The sequence below is a fragment of the Rhinoderma darwinii genome, chromosome 5 (genome assembly GCF_050947455.1).
Source record: "Rhinoderma darwinii isolate aRhiDar2 chromosome 5, aRhiDar2.hap1, whole genome shotgun sequence".
NCBI lineage: Eukaryota > Metazoa > Chordata > Amphibia > Anura > Rhinodermatidae > Rhinoderma > Rhinoderma darwinii.
The window spans coordinates 211,154,500-211,177,006 of record NC_134691.1 but is presented as its reverse complement, the minus strand read 5'-3'; the positions used below and the strand labels follow the sequence as shown (position 1 = coordinate 211,177,006).

Here is a 22,507-nt window from a genome sequence, read left to right as displayed (position 1 = left end):
CAGACTGTTCATACTGCGGTATATAAATACTTATAATTATAACTTAACTAGAAAGCTATAGAAACCAATGGGAAAAAGTCGCTGCTACAACTTTCCACTGCAACCTGTCCACAGTGGAATTCAGCTACGTCTGAAGGTGCCCTAAACGTTCTGTTGTCCACACCTAGCTCTGCAAGGACATTTTAAAATGTCCTGCAGAGTTCACCCCTCCACGCTCCATCAGAGCTCCTTGACCCCACTGTCCCTAGACGGCTGAGATCAGGGAGTTTTACCTGGAGACCAATCAGATTGGTGTAGAGGAATGTGATCACTGTGGCATGCAGTTACAGCGATCACAAAAAAGTTTGTCAGTAAGTTACAAACTTTTAGTGTTTGTACCGTCTCCCTCTCCTCGCAGCCTGTCAGGGAGGGAGATCGATATGTAGTGTCTACCTATTGGTATGTAATGTTTATCTATAATCTATCTATCATCTACCTTTCTACTATCTCTACCAACGAAACAATTGTTTTCCTTTCCTTGAGTCTGAATGCAGCATACAATGGGTTAAATTATGGCTCCTCTCAAACAATGACAAAATAAAAATAGAAAATGTCAGTTTCAATGAAAATTTGTATAATTAACCAGCCAGTAAAACATCTTTTGACAGAAGATACCAGTCTTGTAAGCCTGGGGCTATACAGAGATGTTTGGTAGTAAGATTTTCCAATCTGTAGTGACAGCTGATGTCCATAGTAGTGCACTGAGGAGCATTAAACTTTATGTATTCCTCTGGACTGCTGTAACTCAAATTAAAATGAGAAAATCTCGCTATAAAATGTCTGTGTGTAGCTCCAGTCTGAGGGCAGATGCTTAAAGAAGACTATCTCCTTACACACGGCACCCAACAGAGCCTGTACGGCAGTGCATGGCAGCCGTACTTCTCTCTAGTACTAATGCCTTATTTTCGGCGAGCGTGTGCATTTAGCGCGCGTAAAACATTCTGTGTATTGCGCGCGTTGCCATTGCGTTTGGCATACGTATACGCAGCGTTGTTGCGTTTTTAACGCGCGCGTGACCTGCGTTTAAAACGCGCGTAAAAAACGCAGGGGTAGTTAATGCGAGGCCAGCCTACAAATAGGCCGGCTGGCCCAACCCCTGCTTGCTGGGAAAACAGGTTTTGCGCCTTATTGCAGCCTCTGCAGAAACCCCAGTGTGGGTTTCAACAGTTGACACGTGTTTTGACTTGCAAGCCACAATTATGCCTTCTCAGTCGCTGGCACGTGTGCTTCTTGCGTGGATGATTTTGCGTAGTTTTGGCGAACGGCGACCCATGCTGCAGCACCAGACGCGTGGAAGAAGTCGCATTTGGGTTCATCCACTTGTGGCCCAACGAACCTCCAAAGGGCATTTTCATACTCTCTATGAGGACTTACGTCATCACCACGAAAAATTTTGAGCGTTCTCCCGCATGTCTGTGTCCACATTTGATCTTCTGCTTGCGCAGATTCGCCCTGGAATCACTTACCAGAATACCAACATGAGACGCTGCATTTCCCCAGAGGAACGCCTGCTTGTGACCTTGAGGTATGTGTGCACTTGCAATTACTTCTTCAAGGACGCTGTATGTTTTACAAGTCCGCCCTAACGTGTTGTTTATTGTTTTGGTTTTCTCTTGCCTTTAGATTTCTGGCCACAGGCAATAGTTACCATTCGTTACATTTTGAATTTCTTTTGGGAGTTACCACCATTTCCTTCATTGACACATCCACCTGTGTCTTGCTGTGGCAGAGATAAAGCCCACGGTCATGCCTCAGCCCACGACAGAACAGTGGCTACGAATTTCGGAGGGATTTCTTCGAGATACTCAATTTCCTAATTGTATTGGTGCCCTAGACGGCAAACACATTCGTGTGAAGAAGCCCCCACACAGTGGCTCGCGATACTATAACTACAAACAGTTTTTTTCTATGGTATTGTTGGCCTGGGCGGACACATTATTGTTTCACAATTGTTGACATAGGCTCGTATGGAAGCGCTGCAGATGCCCGCATATTCCGTTCATCAAGAATGGGTAAACGACTTTTGAATAATCAACTGGCGGTGCCGGAACCTTCCATCCTCCCTGGCTCCAGCGGCCCACCAATCCCCTATGTCATAGTTGCGGATGAGGGGTTTGCCCTGACAAGGCAAGTAATGCGGCCTTTTGCAAGAAGGGGCTTGGATGAGCGTCGCCGCATGTTCAATCTCAGCCGTATGCCGAGCTCGAAGATGTGTGGAATGTGCCTTTGGCATTATGTCGAACAGGTGGCGGGTGTTTCTGTCTACAATGCAATTGTCCCTGAGAATGTGACACGTGTCATACAAGCGTGTGTAGTTCTGCATAACTTCTGCCGCATTCATGATGCTACGTTTGATGCACAATATATACAAACACATGCAGCCAACAGCGACACTGTCCCGGCTATTCCACTGGGGAGATCTCTCACGTCCGGACTTCGAGTGCGGGAGAGTTTGGCGGCATATTTTGAGAGCCCATCAGGAGCCGCACCATGGGGGCTTGATGTCAATTAAAGGGTCGCATATTTTTTGGCTTTTTCTGTCCACACGTCCCAAGTGGCCAGTGTTTGTTGTTTTAGGTTAGGGGCGTGTAGTGTTAGGGACTCGCAATACATGAGGACCCTTGACGTGGGTTGCGAGCTTACATCTGTTGGGGTTTGATCGTGCCATTTTCCATTCCTAAAACTGTTTGCGAATGAATTATGGTTGCCCAAATTTTAGGCTACCCCAATTGCGACTGTCCTTTGTGTGGCTATTGTCACATGAGAGCACGGCAACTTTCACATCTCTTACAAACAATGGCAAACCCCTAAAGATGAACTAATACCTCATTGAACGTGTGCAAGAATTTTGGGCCAAGCCCAGCAGTGTACGAGTGTACAGTAAAATACATTTGCGGAAATCATTGTGTGGAGGGGTTTGAAAAAAAAAACACCACGCAATTGCAACTGTCAACACCCTCGTTTTACTGTTTAGAATGCACAGCAAACAAGGGGTGTAAAAGAACACAACAAAATAAAATAAACAACACACCAACATGGTGGAAAACGGATGTGGGCAGACTATAGAGCCCTTCACACATGTGCGCTGCTCCGCACAGCCCACAGGCACTTTTACAAGTGATGGTACTGGTGGCCCGGGGAGGAGTATGCGGGCATTTCAGCACCACTATGCTGGCCATGGAGCTGCTGAGGATGTTCCTCTCCAGCATAGTGGTGCTGATGATGGCCCTGGTAACTCTCTCCAGGGAAAGGGGGAGCCATGGGTCGGTAATAAGGGTGAGGTCGTGCGCTGGCGGTGGGTGGGTGGTATGGGGCTGGGAAATTGGAAGTGGTGCTAGCCACGGCGAATCCGCGCCACTGCTCGATAGCTGTGTAGCAGTGGTGCGGATTGTGGGGGGGTATGGCGCAATAGATTAGGGTAATGATGGCCGAGTGGAGGCGTGCCACCCTATCCTCAGGTATCCTCCGCAGCAGGGGAACAATTCCCCGGGCAAAGAAATCCTGCCCGTCCTCGTCGGCTGCTCGACAAAGTAGTCCAGTAGCCGAGAATCCACCTGTGCCCCGACGGCTGGCTGCTGACTGCGTCGGCGTCTTGGTGGTTGTCGCGGGGGGGTTCTCAGGCGGAGAGAGTACGGCAGGGGCCGACTCTACTGGGGCCGGGTCCTGGGGTGTTGGCTAAGGTGCACTAGTTGGGTAAGGGGCACCAGTCGACTGTCGGGAGGTTGCGGCCCAGACTCTGGCAGGTCACTCTCCTCCTCGGTGTCGTTCAAATTGTCTGTGGTTCTGTAATTAGAAAACATAATGAGAAACCAATAGTGATCATTGGCCAAAAAAACTGGATGGCGACCATGACCTGTGCAAACAAACATTTTACGCATGCAATAGCACATTTACTTACGAACGCATCTCCTTGAGGAACATCAGGTTCTTCGTGTATATATAGGGCTGCTTTTAGGAAGCCCCATCCCCACTTCGGCCTCTGTCGCCCATCTCACGGCGGAACTGGTCCCTGCAGCTCCGCCAGCGTGTTTTTATATCCAGGACTGTAGGATGAAAAACAAATACATGGTCACACATTGCGGTAACGCACAAAGAAATCGGCCCTAAAATACATGAGGGGCTGTACACAGCAAATGACATGCTACACGGTGATGCGGCAGCAACACAAAACGTAAGTTGGGCATTTAGCTAAAGACACAGACAGGGACACACTACTTCAATAGGGGTGACATTGCATCGTTTATAAAGACATATACTCACCCATCCTAGTGAGGTCGTGGGTCCTGCTGCTCTCCCATTCGGAGCTAAACAGCGCCTGGGCTATTTGCTCCCAGGCGTCGTCCTTGGCCGTGCGGTCGTGGTAGGACTCCGCGCGGGTGTCCCATATTTTGCCCTTCTCCTACACCAGGCTGATAAGCCTCTTCACATCCAGCCCACGCGGCATGCCTGCAGTTGTCTGGGTGGAGTTTTCAGTCTGGCCCACTCGCAGAGGAAACTCAAACACTTCCTGGTTTGTGCTTGTTTGGCCCAGCTTTATAAACTAATTTTCATGGACATAACAAGTGATGCGTGAAAAACGTGCATCCAACGCAGGAGCTTCCGTGTGTCATGCGTGTCATGCTCGAAAAACGCACAAATATAGGACATGTTGTGAGTTTTACGCAACGCACTCGTGCTGCGCAAAATTCACGCACTGTCTGCACTGCCCCATATCAGATAGACAAAATAGACGAGGAGACAGTAATGATGTCTTATTACTATATATACATATACATTTTTTTTTTTTTTTTTTTTTTTTTTTTTTTTTTTTTTTATTATTATTACAGATTCGATTTGTTGAATGGACTGCTTTCTCTGGTTTTCGGAATCCTGCGAATACATTTCTTCCTGTGGCGACCATATTTGTGAAACATGTGTGGCTAGATATAATAATTTTTTCCATACGTATGAGGCCAAGGGATATAAATATATATTGTCATTTTGGTGGGATTAGACACTTTTTGTGAGATTATGTGGGACATATACTCAATGATATTGGTTTACACACACACCCTGTCAGAATGTTTATACATTAGCATGTGTGTGCTGTTTTTTACAATTTAATACTGATTAGTATATCATTGTCCCTAACTCCTAGTTGTCCTACAGAGTATTCTCTCCCCCCCCCCCCCCTTTTTAAATGATACTGACAATTTTTCCCTATTTTCCTCTAATGTTCGTCATTGCCACTTTCCAAAATGGCCGCCGTGCAGTCACTAGATGCACTGCACATGTGCAGGAACTAATTAGCATAGTCTCGCGAGAGTATGCACATTTTGAATACAGGAAGTATAGAATGTTATTCAACCTATACACGTGGATATCTGGACTTCCAGGACGCCGTTATCCATTAGAAGTAGTTCCATCTGGCATCTTGATACAATATCCTGTAATCGTTTTTGATTATACACACACTTGGTGAGTTTGTTATTCATTATTATTTTTTGTTTATTCGGACTGCTTATTGATGTACCAGTCCCTTAAAACTTATATAGTTCTATGCATAAGCACCTAGGTGGTCTGATTGTGATTTAAAATTACACTGCTTTATTATACACAGATCCTTTTAAACTGTTTTTGTATTAATCACATTTTTTATTACTGTTGACTCTGTGAGTCCTTAAATACTCCTGTACTGCTGTGTTCACTATGCTTGAGAAAAGTCCTGCTGGACTGAAACGTCGCACGGGTGATTAAAAAGCTGACATATTTTGGAAGTGCTGTCTCCTCGTCTATTTTGTCTATCTGATATTGGGGACCACGGATCCGGTCCTATTGAGGCGTGCACCCACTTGTGGTCCAGTGCTGTGGTAATTTTCTGCTTTGGATATATCTGATCCCATCCACTTTGCACGGACTTATTTGGCCATTTGAGCTATCTTTCAAGCTTTTGAATATGGAATCGTCACCCACAGTATTTGCATATACGGATGATGATGTTGACAGGATCATGCAGGGTATTTCAGGTGATGTGTCTTTCCTTTGTGCCCCATCTGTTGACCATGTTAAAAGAAAATGGGAGATGGAGTCTAAGCGAGCGATTACCACCTATCTGCATTTGGTGACTTTGGGGGAATACTTTAAAGCGGATCGTATACCCCGGGGAATGAGATCAAGCTTGACACCCAACCTTTTTCCTAATAATGCGGACTTCTGCCAGCGCTTCCGTCAGATATCTAATAGATATTCCCGTGATATCATCCTACTTAACATAGAATTTTTGCAAATAGAATTACGGAGTGTCAATGCCCGGATTCTTGACCTCGATACATCATTGGCATCCTTGTTATCAACAGATGAGTTGCAGAAATACAAGGATGGTGCTAGGGAATCCTTTGGCAAATTTAGATCGCATCTGGAGAACACTAAAAGATTGAAATGGATACGTGATGTTGAAGATTATGCTGATGGGAGGATTTATAACTGGCAGAAGGAGCCCAGAAATACGACAGGGGCAATATATGGCAAGGGAGCCCCTCAGAACAGGAGACGCCTACAGTCTACATTTGGTGACCCCATGGAAGTTCCAGATTCTTTTTTAGGGGGAACCATGGACGCACAAGAAGAGGAGGGCGCAAACATAGGAGGAGGTACAAAACCAAGACCGGAGAGAACCAGACGTCAATGGCAGTCGGCACGTGGCAAGGAGAAGAAAGCCAATTAGAATCACTTGCGGTAAATATCTCCTCACGTCCTCTATCCGACACTGAGTTAAAGTTGTTGAACAAGGGACTGTCTTTTTGCCCCGCGTCTAAAATAGACTGGTTCCAGTTAGAACTAGATTTATATGCCTTTTTCCGCAGGATAAAATTGAAACATTTTTTTGGCACCCATAGTATGCCTCAGGGTAGTGGGGCACAATGTGAATTTGCGTTGAATAAAGCAGGGCTTTTTAAAAAATCAGTTTGGCAACCATATGTCTGTGAACCAATTATAGATGCATTTACAACTATAGTCAAACAAAAAGTAAACAAACTTCGTGATGAGTTGGGTGAATCGTCATTGTTTCACCCTAATTTAACCAGTGCCGAATTGAGTGCTTTGAAGGACCTGTCTGGTGACGTGTCCCTGACGATCAAACCGGCCGACAAAGGCGGGGCCTTGGTCGTCATGGATACGTCGCTATACTTGGATGAAATCAGAGGCCAAGTTCATGACATTAATGTATACACAAAGGTCTCGGGTGACCCCAAGTTCAGGATCCAAAATAGGATCACACATATTCTCTCACAGGCTTTGTCAGTAGGGATTATTGATAAAGAGTTGTCAGAATTCCTTGTCGTTACACATCCAGTTACTCCTGTCATCTACTGTCTTCCCAAGATCCATAAGTGTCTAAATAAACCCCCAGGACGTCCTATAGTTTCGGGGAGAGATTCTATCTTTAACCCTATAGCAATATTCTTGGATAAGATACTTAGAGTGTATGCCATTTCAGCGTCATCATATATACAGGATACATCTGATTTTATAGTGAAATTAACACACATTTCCCTGAGTAGTGAGATCATTTTGGTGTCTTTTGACGTCTGTAATTTATATACATCCATTAACCATAGCCGGGGTCTTAGTGTAGTGAAGGACGCCCTGGGGAGGTCAGAACACTCGGCTGAAGGCATACAATTTTTGATGGACCTCTTGGAGGTGATTCTCACAGAAAATTATTTTCTATTTGCTGACTCCTTCTATGTTCAGAGGAGGGGGACCGCCATGGGCTCGAATGTGGCTCCCACATATGCCAACATGTTCATGGCGGCCCTCGAGGAGCGCCACGTCTATGTATCCCACCACTTCAGCCATGTTCTGAGGTGGTGGAGGTACATAGACGATGTGTTCGTGATTTGGACCGGTAATACGTCACAATTGGAAGACTTTTTTGGGTTCCTTAATTCCATCGATGATGACATAAAATTTACGATGGAATCATCAACTACACACCTACATTTTTTGGATACCCTAGTTTATAGGGAGGGTGACAAGTTAATTACTGATCTTTACAACAAAGTGACTGATCGCAACAGTTTATTGCGATACGATAGTCAACATCCCCGCCGAATGGTACAGTCCTTACCTTTTAGTCAGATGTTAAGGGTTAAACGTATAGTGACTGAACCCCAACAACTTACACTACGTTTAGATGAAATGAGTGACAAATTTGCCAGACGTAAATATCCTTTGTCCCTCTTACAAAAACAGAGGGACAGAGTTCAAACCATCACTAGGGAAGAATTGCTTATACCACATAGACGAGAATCATCTGATAGATTAACTTTTGTCTCTACATATTCAGATATTAGTAATAGAGTTTCTAGTATTATTCGCCAGGAGTGGCATATTTTTACAAATCTTACTAAATCTGGTCCTGAATTTGGTTGTCCTCCTAGGATGGCATTTAGACGACAAAAAAATCTAAGGGATCGTCTTGTTCATGCTGATGTCGGATCCTTTCAAATGAACCGCCAGTTGACTCTGGCTCCCAAAAAATTGGGATGTTTCCCGTGTCTTAATTGCGTCAATTGCAATAATATGATTAAAGGGAACACGTTGGTTCATCCGACTAATGGCAAGACTTACCCCATTAAACATTTTCTGACATGTGCATCATCTCATGTCATTTATGTTTTACAGTGTCCATGCAAGTTGCTATATGTGGGGGAGACTACCCAGGAATGTCGGGCTCGTCTTAATAAACATAGATCGACTATTAGAACTAAAAAATTGGATCTCCCAGTGTCCGCACATTTTGTATCAGCGGGGCATGTGGTCAGCGACCTTAAATTTTGGATCATTGACCATATTCCCCTACATCGTAGGGGTGGGGACAGGGTCTCCAGACTCAAACGGAGAGAACTTGAATGGATTTTCAAGTTAAATTGCCTTGCCCCACATGGTTTGAACATTGATTTTAAAGTCGGTGTAGTCACTTAAGTATGTCATATATTGTAACGTATTTTTCCCTTATGTACCTTGCTTGATTTTTTTATGCATCATCTCTTTTTATGTGAATTGAACACATTCTTAATGATGTCTTATTACTATATATACATATACATATTTTTTTTATTATTATTACAGATTCGATTTGTTGAATGGACTGCTTTCTCTGGTTTTCGGAATCCTGCGAATACATTTCTTCCTGTGGCGACCATATTTGTGAAACATGTGTGGCTAGATATAATAATTTTTTCCATACGTATGAGGCCAAGGGATATAAATATATATTGTCATTTTGGTGGGATTAGACACTTTTTGTGAGATTATGTGGGACATATACTCAATGATATTGGTTTACACACACACCCTGTCAGAATGTTTATACATTAGCATGTGTGTGCTGTTTTTTACAATTTAATACTGATTAGTATATCATTGTCCCTAACTCCTAGTTGTCCTACAGAGTATTCTCTCCCCCCCCCCCCCCCCTTTTTAAATGATACTGACAATTTTTCCCTATTTTCCTCTAATGTTCGTCATTGCCACTTTCCAAAATGGCCGCCGTGCAGTCACTAGATGCACTGCACATGTGCAGGAACTAATTAGCATAGTCTCGCGAGAGTATGCACATTTTGAATACAGGAAGTATAGAATGTTATTCAACCTATACACGTGGATATCTGGACTTCCAGGACGCCGTTATCCATTAGAAGTAGTTCCATCTGGCATCTTGATACAATATCCTGTAATCGTTTTTGATTATACACACACTTGGTGAGTTTGTTATTCATTATTATTTTTTGTTTATTCGGACTGCTTATTGATGTACCAGTCCCTTAAAACTTATATAGTTCTATGCATAAGCACCTAGGTGGTCTGATTGTGATTTAAAATTACACTGCTTTATTATACACAGATCCTTTTAAACTGTTTTTGTATTAATCACATTTTTTATTACTGTTGACTCTGTGAGTCCTTAAATACTCCTGTACTGCTGTGTTCACTATGCTTGAGAAAAGTCCTGCTGGACTGAAACGTCGCACGGGTGATTAAAAAGCTGACATATTTTGGAAGTGCTGTCTCCTCGTCTATTTTGTCTATCTGATATTGGGGACCACGGATCCGGTCCTATTGAGGCGTGCACCCACTTGTGGTCCAGTGCTGTGGTAATTTTCTGCTTTGGATATATCTGATCCCATCCACTTTGCACGGACTTATTTGGCCATTTGAGCTATCTTTCAAGCTTTTGAATATGGAATCGTCACCCACAGTATTTGCATATACGGATGATGATGTTGACAGGATCATGCAGGGTATTTCAGGTGATGTGTCTTTCCTTTGTGCCCCATCTGTTGACCATGTTAAAAGAAAATGGGAGATGGAGTCTAAGCGAGCGATTACCACCTATCTGCATTTGGTGACTTTGGGGGAATACTTTAAAGCGGATCGTATACCCCGGGGAATGAGATCAAGCTTGACACCCAACCTTTTTCCTAATAATGCGGACTTCTGCCAGCGCTTCCGTCAGATATCTAATAGATATTCCCGTGATATCATCCTACTTAACATAGAATTTTTGCAAATAGAATTACGGAGTGTCAATGCCCGGATTCTTGACCTCGATACATCATTGGCATCCTTGTTATCAACAGATGAGTTGCAGAAATACAAGGATGGTGCTAGGGAATCCTTTGGCAAATTTAGATCGCATCTGGAGAACACTAAAAGATTGAAATGGATACGTGATGTTGAAGATTATGCTGATGGGAGGATTTATAACTGGCAGAAGGAGCCCAGAAATACGACAGGGGCAATATATGGCAAGGGAGCCCCTCAGAACAGGAGACGCCTACAGTCTACATTTGGTGACCCCATGGAAGTTCCAGATTCTTTTTTAGGGGGAACCATGGACGCACAAGAAGAGGAGGGCGCAAACATAGGAGGAGGTACAAAACCAAGACCGGAGAGAACCAGACGTCAATGGCAGTCGGCACGTGGCAAGGAGAAGAAAGCCAATTAGAATCACTTGCGGTAAATATCTCCTCACGTCCTCTATCCGACACTGAGTTAAAGTTGTTGAACAAGGGACTGTCTTTTTGCCCCGCGTCTAAAATAGACTGGTTCCAGTTAGAACTAGATTTATATGCCTTTTTCCGCAGGATAAAATTGAAACATTTTTTTGGCACCCATAGTATGCCTCAGGGTAGTGGGGCACAATGTGAATTTGCGTTGAATAAAGCAGGGCTTTTTAAAAAATCAGTTTGGCAACCATATGTCTGTGAACCAATTATAGATGCATTTACAACTATAGTCAAACAAAAAGTAAACAAACTTCGTGATGAGTTGGGTGAATCGTCATTGTTTCACCCTAATTTAACCAGTGCCGAATTGAGTGCTTTGAAGGACCTGTCTGGTGACGTGTCCCTGACGATCAAACCGGCCGACAAAGGCGGGGCCTTGGTCGTCATGGATACGTCGCTATACTTGGATGAAATCAGAGGCCAAGTTCATGACATTAATGTATACACAAAGGTCTCGGGTGACCCCAAGTTCAGGATCCAAAATAGGATCACACATATTCTCTCACAGGCTTTGTCAGTAGGGATTATTGATAAAGAGTTGTCAGAATTCCTTGTCGTTACACATCCAGTTACTCCTGTCATCTACTGTCTTCCCAAGATCCATAAGTGTCTAAATAAACCCCCAGGACGTCCTATAGTTTCGGGGAGAGATTCTATCTTTAACCCTATAGCAATATTCTTGGATAAGATACTTAGAGTGTATGCCATTTCAGCGTCATCATATATACAGGATACATCTGATTTTATAGTGAAATTAACACACATTTCCCTGAGTAGTGAGATCATTTTGGTGTCTTTTGACGTCTGTAATTTATATACATCCATTAACCATAGCCGGGGTCTTAGTGTAGTGAAGGACGCCCTGGGGAGGTCAGAACACTCGGCTGAAGGCATACAATTTTTGATGGACCTCTTGGAGGTGATTCTCACAGAAAATTATTTTCTATTTGCTGACTCCTTCTATGTTCAGAGGAGGGGGACCGCCATGGGCTCGAATGTGGCTCCCACATATGCCAACATGTTCATGGCGGCCCTCGAGGAGCGCCACGTCTATGTATCCCACCACTTCAGCCATGTTCTGAGGTGGTGGAGGTACATAGACGATGTGTTCGTGATTTGGACCGGTAATACGTCACAATTGGAAGACTTTTTTGGGTTCCTTAATTCCATCGATGATGACATAAAATTTACGATGGAATCATCAACTACACACCTACATTTTTTGGATACCCTAGTTTATAGGGAGGGTGACAAGTTAATTACTGATCTTTACAACAAAGTGACTGATCGCAACAGTTTATTGCGATACGATAGTCAACATCCCCGCCGAATGGTACAGTCCTTACCTTTTAGTCAGATGTTAAGGGTTAAACGTATAGTGACTGAACCCCAACAACTTACACTACGTTTAGATGAAATGAGTGACAAATTTGCCAGACGTAAATATCCTTTGTCCCTCTTACAAAAACAGAGGGACAGAGTTCAAACCATCACTAGGGAAGAATTGCTTATACCACATAGACGAGAATCATCTGATAGATTAACTTTTGTCTCTACATATTCAGATATTAGTAATAGAGTTTCTAGTATTATTCGCCAGGAGTGGCATATTTTTACAAATCTTACTAAATCTGGTCCTGAATTTGGTTGTCCTCCTAGGATGGCATTTAGACGACAAAAAAATCTAAGGGATCGTCTTGTTCATGCTGATGTCGGATCCTTTCAAATGAACCGCCAGTTGACTCTGGCTCCCAAAAAATTGGGATGTTTCCCGTGTCTTAATTGCGTCAATTGCAATAATATGATTAAAGGGAACACGTTGGTTCATCCGACTAATGGCAAGACTTACCCCATTAAACATTTTCTGACATGTGCATCATCTCATGTCATTTATGTTTTACAGTGTCCATGCAAGTTGCTATATGTGGGGGAGACTACCCAGGAATGTCGGGCTCGTCTTAATAAACATAGATCGACTATTAGAACTAAAAAATTGGATCTCCCAGTGTCCGCACATTTTGTATCAGCGGGGCATGTGGTCAGCGACCTTAAATTTTGGATCATTGACCATATTCCCCTACATCGTAGGGGTGGGGACAGGGTCTCCAGACTCAAACGGAGAGAACTTGAATGGATTTTCAAGTTAAATTGCCTTGCCCCACATGGTTTGAACATTGATTTTAAAGTCGGTGTAGTCACTTAAGTATGTCATATATTGTAACGTATTTTTCCCTTATGTACCTTGCTTGATTTTTTTTTTTTTTTTTTTTTTATGCATCATCTCTTTTTATGTGAATTGAACACATTCTTAATGATGTCTTATTACTATATATACATATACATATTTTTTTTATTATTATTACAGATTCGATTTGTTGAATGGACTGCTTTCTCTGGTTTTCGGAATCCTGCGAATACATTTCTTCCTGTGGCGACCATATTTGTGAAACATGTGTGGCTAGATATAATAATTTTTTCCATACGTATGAGGCCAAGGGATATAAATATATATTGTCATTTTGGTGGGATTAGACACTTTTTGTGAGATTATGTGGGACATATACTCAATGATATTGGTTTACACACACACCCTGTCAGAATGTTTATACATTAGCATGTGTGTGCTGTTTTTTACAATTTAATACTGATTAGTATATCATTGTCCCTAACTCCTAGTTGTCCTACAGAGTATTCTCTCCCCCCCCCCCCTTTTTAAATGATACTGACAATTTTTCCCTATTTTCCTCTAATGTTCGTCATTGCCACTTTCCAAAATGGCCGCCGTGCAGTCACTAGATGCACTGCACATGTGCAGGAACTAATTAGCATAGTCTCGCGAGAGTATGCACATTTTGAATACAGGAAGTATAGAATGTTATTCAACCTATACACGTGGATATCTGGACTTCCAGGACGCCGTTATCCATTAGAAGTAGTTCCATCTGGCATCTTGATACAATATCCTGTAATCGTTTTTGATTATACACACACTTGGTGAGTTTGTTATTCATTATTATTTTTTGTTTATTCGGACTGCTTATTGATGTACCAGTCCCTTAAAACTTATATAGTTCTATGCATAAGCACCTAGGTGGTCTGATTGTGATTTAAAATTACACTGCTTTATTATACACAGATCCTTTTAAACTGTTTTTGTATTAATCACATTTTTTATTACTGTTGACTCTGTGAGTCCTTAAATACTCCTGTACTGCTGTGTTCACTATGCTTGAGAAAAGTCCTGCTGGACTGAAACGTCGCACGGGTGATTAAAAAGCTGACATATTTTGGAAGTGCTGTCTCCTCGTCTATTTTGTCTATCTGATATTGGGGACCACGGATCCGGTCCTATTGAGGCGTGCACCCACTTGTGGTCCAGTGCTGTGGTAATTTTCTGCTTTGCACTGCCCCATAGACTAACATAGGTGCGTACGACACGCGTGAAAAGCACGCGCGTATATTACGCTCGTGTAAATGATGCGTAAGGCACACGGTCTCTGTGTGCTGCCATAATGTCCCTATTTGGTGTAATCTGTAAGAAGATTATCAACATCAAAGCAATGTTTCTGTCAGATATGTCATTCGATAGTTAAAATTAGAAAGTTGCGCTACAAAGTCTTTATGAAGCCACAGCCTAAGGCAGGATTTACATGAGCGCGCGCAAAAAACGCAGCATTTTGCGTGCGCAAAAGGCACTTAACATCTCCGTGTGTCATCACCATATGATGCGTGGTTGCGTGATTTTCGCGCAGCCATTGACTTCAATGAGTGCGTGATGCGCGAGAAACTCACAAATATAGGACATGTGAGTTTTACGCAGCGTAAAAATCACTGACTGTCTGCACGGCCCCATAGACTAACATATGTTCGTGCAAGGCGTGTGAAAATCACGCGCGTTGCACGGACGTATTAACGTTTGTCTAAATAAGCCCTAAGGCTCATGAACATGGCCATATTATGGCTTTGTATAATCTCAGCGTTATATGGAGCTGTAATACTGTGATTATGAAAGTGTATGGGCCCTTACTCTACCTCCGTTTTTTTCTGTTGAATTCTGTACAAAACAGATAGAACAAAAAATATTTTTTGACAGTGGCATAGCTTGTTAGACAGATAGATTGGCTTATTCGAATCCTAACAATTTTTTTCATAAATTTAAATTTTAATATTGTAATTTATGGTCAAGTAAGTCTAGACATGTGGAATATCAATTTGTTCATCATACTGTTTTTCCAGGCTCTTTAGTTGTTGTTTTTTCCCGACACAAATTGTAGTGTGGACCCAAATTGCAGCAGCACACTGTGCATTGTAAGGGTATGTTCACACGGCCTATTTTCGGCCGTTTTTCGGGCTGTAAACGCCCGAAAAACAGCCAGAAAATCGGAAGCAGACCAAACATCTGCCCATTGATTCCAATGAGAGAATGGCGTTCTGTTCCAACGCGCCGTTTTTTTCGTGACCGTTTTTAAAAACGGCCGTGTAAAAAAACGGCCGCGAAAAAGTAGTGCAGGTCACTTCTTGGGTCACTTATTGGAACAAAATACGCAGTGAAAAAGGCCGTGAAAACAGCTCCGTATTTTCAGACGTTTTTGACTCATCGTGTGAACATACCCTTAGAAGCTAATTTTAAAGGGTGTCTAGTTTCAGAATATAGGTTTGGGGGAGGGCAGATGTTTTGGGCCAGTGGTTTCTGTTTTAGTATTTTGCTTTTATTATTTCCAAATTTATTGCATTTTGACAGTTTAGGCCTCGTTTATTTCTGCATAAGGCTTCGTTCACATCTGCGTCGGTGTTCCTTTTCTGGGTTACTTCAGACCTTTCCATCAGGGGAACCCACGAACAGAAACCAAATGGAACCCGCAAACAGAAACCAAACCAAATGGAAACCGCAAACAGAAACCAAACGGAAACCATAGCTTTCCGCCAGCATTAACATTAATTTCAATGTTAACACTTCCGTTGCTAATGGTTTCCGTTTGTCTCCATTCCGCAAGGTTTTCAGATTTTTTGACGGAATCAATAGCACAGTCGACTACGCTATTGAGTCCTCCAAAAAAAACAGAAATCTTGCAGAAATCTTCCGTTAGGCGCCTCCGTCGCAGATCTGGCCTAAAGTACTGCAAACAATAGCGCAGCTTGCTGCACCGTTGTTTTCGATAAAACCATGGACACCCCGACAGAAACCCGACAGAACCCATTAAAGTCAATGGGTTACATCAGCCGGTGGTGTCCATCGTACAACGGAAACTACGCTTCCGGTATTTCCGTTGTTCTGCTTCTCTGACAGAGCAAAACAATGGAAACACCTATGCAGGTGTGAATCCAGCCTTCATTTTTGGGTTCTGCCAGTGATAAATTGTTGGGAAGATATGCATAGTTAATATTATTGTACTTTGAAGTTTTGTATTTAACCTGTTGTACTTTAAGTTAGTGGTCGATACATTCAGTGTTTATTTGTGAAAACACCAATAATTTGAAAAAAGTTGCAAAAATTAGCATTTTTCTAAATGTAAATGTATCTGCTTAAAAGACAGATAGTAATACCACACAAAATTGTTACTAGTTAAAATTTACCATATGTCTACTTTGTTGGCATCGTGTTTTGAACATCTTTTTATTTTCTAGGACGTTATAAGGCTAATAACTATAGCAGCAAGTTCTCACATTTTCATGAAATTTTCCAAATTCTATTTTTTTAGGGACCAGTTCAGTTTTGAAGTTGCTTTGAGGGCCACATATATTAGAAATCCCCCATAAATCACCCCATTTTAAAAAAACACACCCCTTAATGTATTAAAAACAGCATTTAGAAAGTTTTTTTGAACCCTTTAGGCTGGGTTCACACGACCTATTTTCAGACGTAAACGAGGCGTATTATGCCTCGTTTTACGTCTGAAAATAGGGCTACAATACGTCGGCAAACATCTGCCCATTCATTTGAATGGGTTTACCGACGTACTGTGCAGACGACCTGTAATTTACGCGTCGTCGTTTGACAGCTGTCAAAAGACGACGCGTAAAATTACAGCCTCGTCAAAAGAAGTGCAGGACACTTCTTTGGGACGTTTTTGGAGCTGTTTTCTCATAGACTCCAATGAAAACAGCTCCAAAAACGGACGTAAAAAACGCCACGAAAACGGCGCGAAAAACGCCGCTAAAAACGTCTGAAAATCAGGGGCTGTTTTCCCTTGAAAACAGCTCTGTATTTTCAGACGTTTTTGGTCACTACGTGTGCACATACCCTTAGGCACTTCACAGGAATAAAAGAATTATGGAGGTGAAATTTACATGTTTACATTTTTTTGCAGAAAATCCATTTTAATCCATTATCTTCTGTAACACAAAAGGTTTTACCAGAGAAATGCAACTCAATATTTATTGCCCAGATTTTGCAGTTTTTAGAAATATCCCACATGTGGCCCTAGTGTGCTAATAAACTGAAGCACAGGCCTCAGAAGTAAAGGAGCACCTAATAGATTTTGGGGCCTCCTTTTTATTAGAATATATTTTAGGCACCATGTCAGATTTGAAGAGGTCTTGTGGTGCTGAAACAGTGGAAACACCCCAAAAAGACACCATTGGCAAACTACATCTCACAAGGAATTCATAGAGGGGTATAGTGAGCATTTTTTTTTTTCCTTTATCAAAGTTTATTAAATTTTCAATACAAACAAATAACAACTTCAATGCATTTGAACGAGTGGCAGTTCAACTGAACCACTGTACATAAGATTTTTGCATACAATGCGAATGTTATACATGTTATACATAAAGAGCATATGCATTATTGGCATCAAGCAGTGTACCTTGCGTAAGAACCATTCAATAAGGCACAAATAAGTACTGAAGAATAAGCACAATATAATCAATCTGATGTGTTATATAATATAGTGCAAAAAAAGGAAACATATAATAAAAATAAAATTAAGAGACGGGGGGAGAAAAGAAAAACAAAGAAAACGGAAGAGGGAAGGACCGTGGGACAGGTAAGATATATAGTGGAGAGGGGGGGCCTCTGATCAAGACGTACGGACGCCAAAGAAGATTTAGGTGTGTTCTTCCAGCCAACGTGGCAGGGCTTCGCTTTCTGCAAACAGAATCCAGCTCCTCCATGTAGCCATGAATCTGTCTCGTTTGCCATTGTCCACTGCCAGAAGGCCTTCCATTCTCATGATATGAGTTAATTCGGTAACCCATTCACGAAGAGAGGGGCATCTCGTGGATTTCCAGTGTCTAGGAATCACGCACCTAGCTGCAGTGAGAAAGTGCCTGAAAATACCTTTTTTCAAGGCTGTGACGTTGCCTGGCAAAAGGGACAGTAGTCCAATGGCAGGTTCAATAGGAGTCTGGGAATCAAACAGCACATTATATAGTTCGAATATGTTAATCCAGAATGGAGATAATATGGGACATTCCCACCATATGTGCAACATGGTTCCCAAAGCGGTAAGGCAGCGCCAACATTGGTCAGACACGGAGGGAAAAGCTTTATGTAACAAGACCGGGTATCGATACCAACGGGTGAGAATTTTAAAATTATTTTCCTGTGCGTAACAGGCTGATGGCAGTTTATGGGTAAGCAAAAATTTTTTTTGCCAATCCTCCTCCTGTATGTGCAACCCCAATTCACGCTCCCACGCCTGTACATATCTAAGTTGAGACAGCTCAGAGCAGTCACGAAGAAAGAGGTGCATTGTTGATAACAGTTTGGTCGGCATGGAGGGTATCAGTAGGAAGACTTCCAGTGCTGTTTTGTCTAAGGTGATAGCCTCATTGTTTGGGAAAGAGGAAATGTATGCCCTAAGGTTTAGATACTCCATCCAAGATAGTCTTTTGTGAGGACACAATTCCCTCAAGGACAGTAAAGTGGGGAGCTCATGAGTGTCAGTAAGTGTGGAAGCTAGTCTGACATTGTCCTGCTTCTTCCAAGAAAGAAATTCCTCGACTCCCACTGCCGGTGTAAAGTCTGGATTGTCAAATAAAGGAGTGAAAGGACCAGGACAATGGGTTAGATTAAGAGCCGCTGCCTCCCTGTCCCAAGCCACTAAAAAGTTTTGAGTTAACGATGGTAGCATAGAGGTATTTCTGAGCTGTTTGGCCATCCATGGGAGAGATGTTGGTCGTAAAGGGGAAATTTCAAATTCCAAACGAACCCATTGTTTGTGTGTATATGATCTAAACCAGTCAGCGATTCTCATCAACAATGCTGCAGAGTGATATTTTTTAAAATCTGGTAGCCCCGCCCCTCCCTCCGATTTTGGTTTACAGAGCACTTTCAGGCTTATTCAGGGTTTTTTAGATCCCCAAATAAATTTATTTATGCTTCTATGTAACTGACGGAAGTAGGGTTGAGTTGCCAGAATCGGGACCGTCTGAAATAGATATAAAAATCTAGGTAAAATGTCAATTTTTACCGCATTAATTCGGCCAAACCAAGAAAGGCGAGCCGAAGAGTATTGCTCCACGTCTTTCATTGTGCGATGCAATAAAGAGGTGTAATTCAGACGGAACAACTCTGTCAAATCTGTTGGGATATTGATTCCCAGGTACTTTAGAGATTTTTGCTGCCATTTGAATGGGAAGTTTTGTTTTAATTGTTCCACCAACTCACTGCTGAGGGAGACATTTAAAGCTTCAGTTTTAGAGTAGTTGACTTTGAAGTTGCTGAGCTGACTGAAACGTTCGAATTCCTTAAGGATGGATGGCAGAGTCACAATAGGTTCAGTTACATATAAGAGGAGGTCATCTGCATATAAAGCAAGTTTAGTATGCATTGATCTCACGTTTATTCCTTTTATGGAAGAGTTTTTCCGCAATGCACTAGCCAAATGTTCCATGGTGAGCACGTATAAGATAGGGGATAACGGGCATCCCTGTCTAGTACCATTTGAAATATGCAGTGGATCTGATAATAGCCCATTCACGCGAACCCTGGCTGTAGGTTTTGTGTATAAAGACATTATTTTTCCAAGCATGTTGTTGCCCAAACCAATTTGTGACAATGCCCTCCCAAGGAATTGCCAACTTACCCTATCGAACGCCTTTTCGGCGTCTACTGAGAGCAGGCAGGTAGGGATCCGTTGTCGTTGTGCATAAGACATTAGAAGGATGGTCTTGTTTGTATTGTCTCTAGCCTCTCGTCCCTTGACTAATCCCACCTGATCATCGTGGATGAGAGACGGTAAAATAGGAGACATGCGTGATGCAATGATCTTCGCAAATAATTTGACATCCACGTTGATCAGTGAAATCGGGCGGAAATTAGGGCAAGACGTAGGGTTCTTCCCCGGTTTTGGTAGTAATGTGATGTGTGCCTCAAGCGACTGTTGGGCAAAGCCGCATGTTGGAGTGATGGAGTTGAAAACCCTTGTTAAAAAAGGAATTAGAAACTCCTGGAATGTTTTGTAGAATTTGTTATTGAAACCGTCAGGTCCCGGACTCTTTCCCAATGGAGAGTCCTTAAAAGATTGCAGCACTTCGTCCTCTGTGAAATCGGACTCTAACATGTCAGAGTCTGCATGGGAAAGAGTAGGGACTGGAGTCTCGTTCAAATACTCATCTATTTTGGACTGTAATGTTTCCACTGGAATGTCATGTAAGCTACCCTTAATATTGTATAGGGAAGAATAGTATTGTTGGAAACCCATGGTGATGTCCTTGGGATCAGAAACCACCTGCCCCGATGCTGTATGTAATTTAGGGATATATGCAGCCTGTGATCTGGGATGCAGCGCCCTTGCGAGAGGTCGTCCACACTTGTCAGCTTTCATAAAAGTACTTCCGATTCCTGTCTCTATACCTCGTGTATGTTTGGTCGAGCAGCTCCCTAAGTTGGTTCCTAGCAAGGCCGAGTTCTGAGAATGTAGTGAGGAGTTGCGTGCGTTTTATGTTGGGTCTCAAGGACATTGATCTTATCTAATAATTTGGTCATTTAGGCTCCTTTCTCCCTCTTCAGGCGTGACCCATGTTGAATGAGAACTCCTCTTAACACACATTTCAACGCCTCCCATTGCAGTGGTAGGGCTGTTGTGTCAGCTGTATGATTAAGAATGAAGGACTGAATAGAGTTCTTCATTGCGGTCATACAGACTGTGTCGTTTAGGAGGTTGTCATACAGCTTCCAGTTCTTAAAATGTTTCGGCTTATCTGGGATATCTAAAATCAGATACACCGGAGCATGATCCGACCAGAGTACATTCCCAATCATTGTGGTGGGTTTCCATGTGAGGAGAAGGTGGCTGAGAAGGAACATGTAAATTCTACTATATGAATTGTGCAACGCTGAAAAGTAGGTGTAATCTTTGGTTTGTGGGTGGAGCGTGCGCCGCACGTCGACTAACTGCATTGTATGTAATGTAGATGATAAAGCTGACAAATCTGACCTAGGTACCGAGCTTTTACCAGACGAAGAGTCAAGATATCTGTCCAACACTAGGTTAAAATCCCCTCCAATTACCAGCAGCCCTTCTGAGAAATCCTCCAGCCTACGCAACAATGACCTGCACACCCTAGCCTAATCCTGATTAGGCAAATAAAAGTTAGCCAACGTAATCACCTTGCCATGTAGAGAAATTTTGACAAATAAGTAGCGACCCTCCGTGTCTGACGCCGTCGCCAATACCTCGTGCAATAGGGACTTATGAATTGCAATACTAACCCCTTTGCTTTTGGACTCCGTATTCGTGCTATGATACCACTTGGAGTAATATTGAGTGCTAAGACGAGGCATGTGTGCTGTTTTAAAATGGGTCTCCTGTAAAAACAAGAGTTGGACCCTCTCTTTATGCATGTCATAAAGGATCTGTGCGTGTTTTTCAGGAGTATTAAATCCCCTGACATTCAGAGTGCACATCTTTAGGGAGGCCATCCCCTCACACTAAAAAGGCGGGAAGGGGGGAGGAAGGGGGATAAGTTTAGGTATAGGAGAAATTAAAACAAAAATACAAAGAAAACGAACTTCGAAAATGAAGTATAGAATAAGGGTGAAAACCCACTCTCTGATGACTAAATCAGAGAGATATTACAAACCAAGTAACACTGGCGAACCAGTGAATCCCTAATTGGAAGAGTGTCTAGTCAGGAACCTAGCGAACGCTTAGACTATCACCCCAGCAATATTACTGAAAAAATATAGCAGGAAGAACAACATGAAATAATACAATATGAATAAGTATCAAGAGAACAGTATAGTATAGCACCAAAAGGAGCTATGGAGAACACCCGTTAAGCGGTATTATCTAAGGCAGTATGGTATGCCCCATGAGATGGTGCGGAACCTTAAATATACATTCAGAGGCAAATATTGGAACAGTGTACCATTAAAGTGACACATTTATGAAAAGTGCTAATGAACCTCGTCTATCTCTAACCGGAGCACAGTTGTATAAAAGCATATCACATCAAGGTATTCGTTC

General features: G+C 42.5%; 2 long non-coding RNA genes across 3 annotated transcripts; both read left to right on the top strand.

Moving 5' to 3' along the window:
• The first annotated feature begins 4,873 nt into the window (after window positions 1-4,873).
• Window positions 4,874-9,482, top strand: LOC142651808 (uncharacterized). The gene is made up of 3 exons (XR_012847717.1): window positions 4,874-5,496; window positions 6,375-6,753; window positions 9,154-9,482. It is a non-coding gene; the product is annotated as an uncharacterized LOC142651808 (long non-coding RNA).
• A 2-nt stretch (window positions 9,483-9,484) lies between these two features.
• On the top strand, window positions 9,485-14,386 carry LOC142651807 (uncharacterized). 2 transcript variants are annotated; one of them, XR_012847716.1, is made up of 3 exons: window positions 9,491-9,786; window positions 10,665-11,043; window positions 13,459-14,386. It is a non-coding gene; the product is annotated as an uncharacterized LOC142651807 (long non-coding RNA). The 2 variants fall into 2 exon arrangements; XR_012847715.1 differs by lacking the exon at window positions 10,665-11,043 and having other exon boundaries at window positions 9,485-9,786.
• Window positions 14,387-22,507: the final 8,121 nt, after the last annotated feature.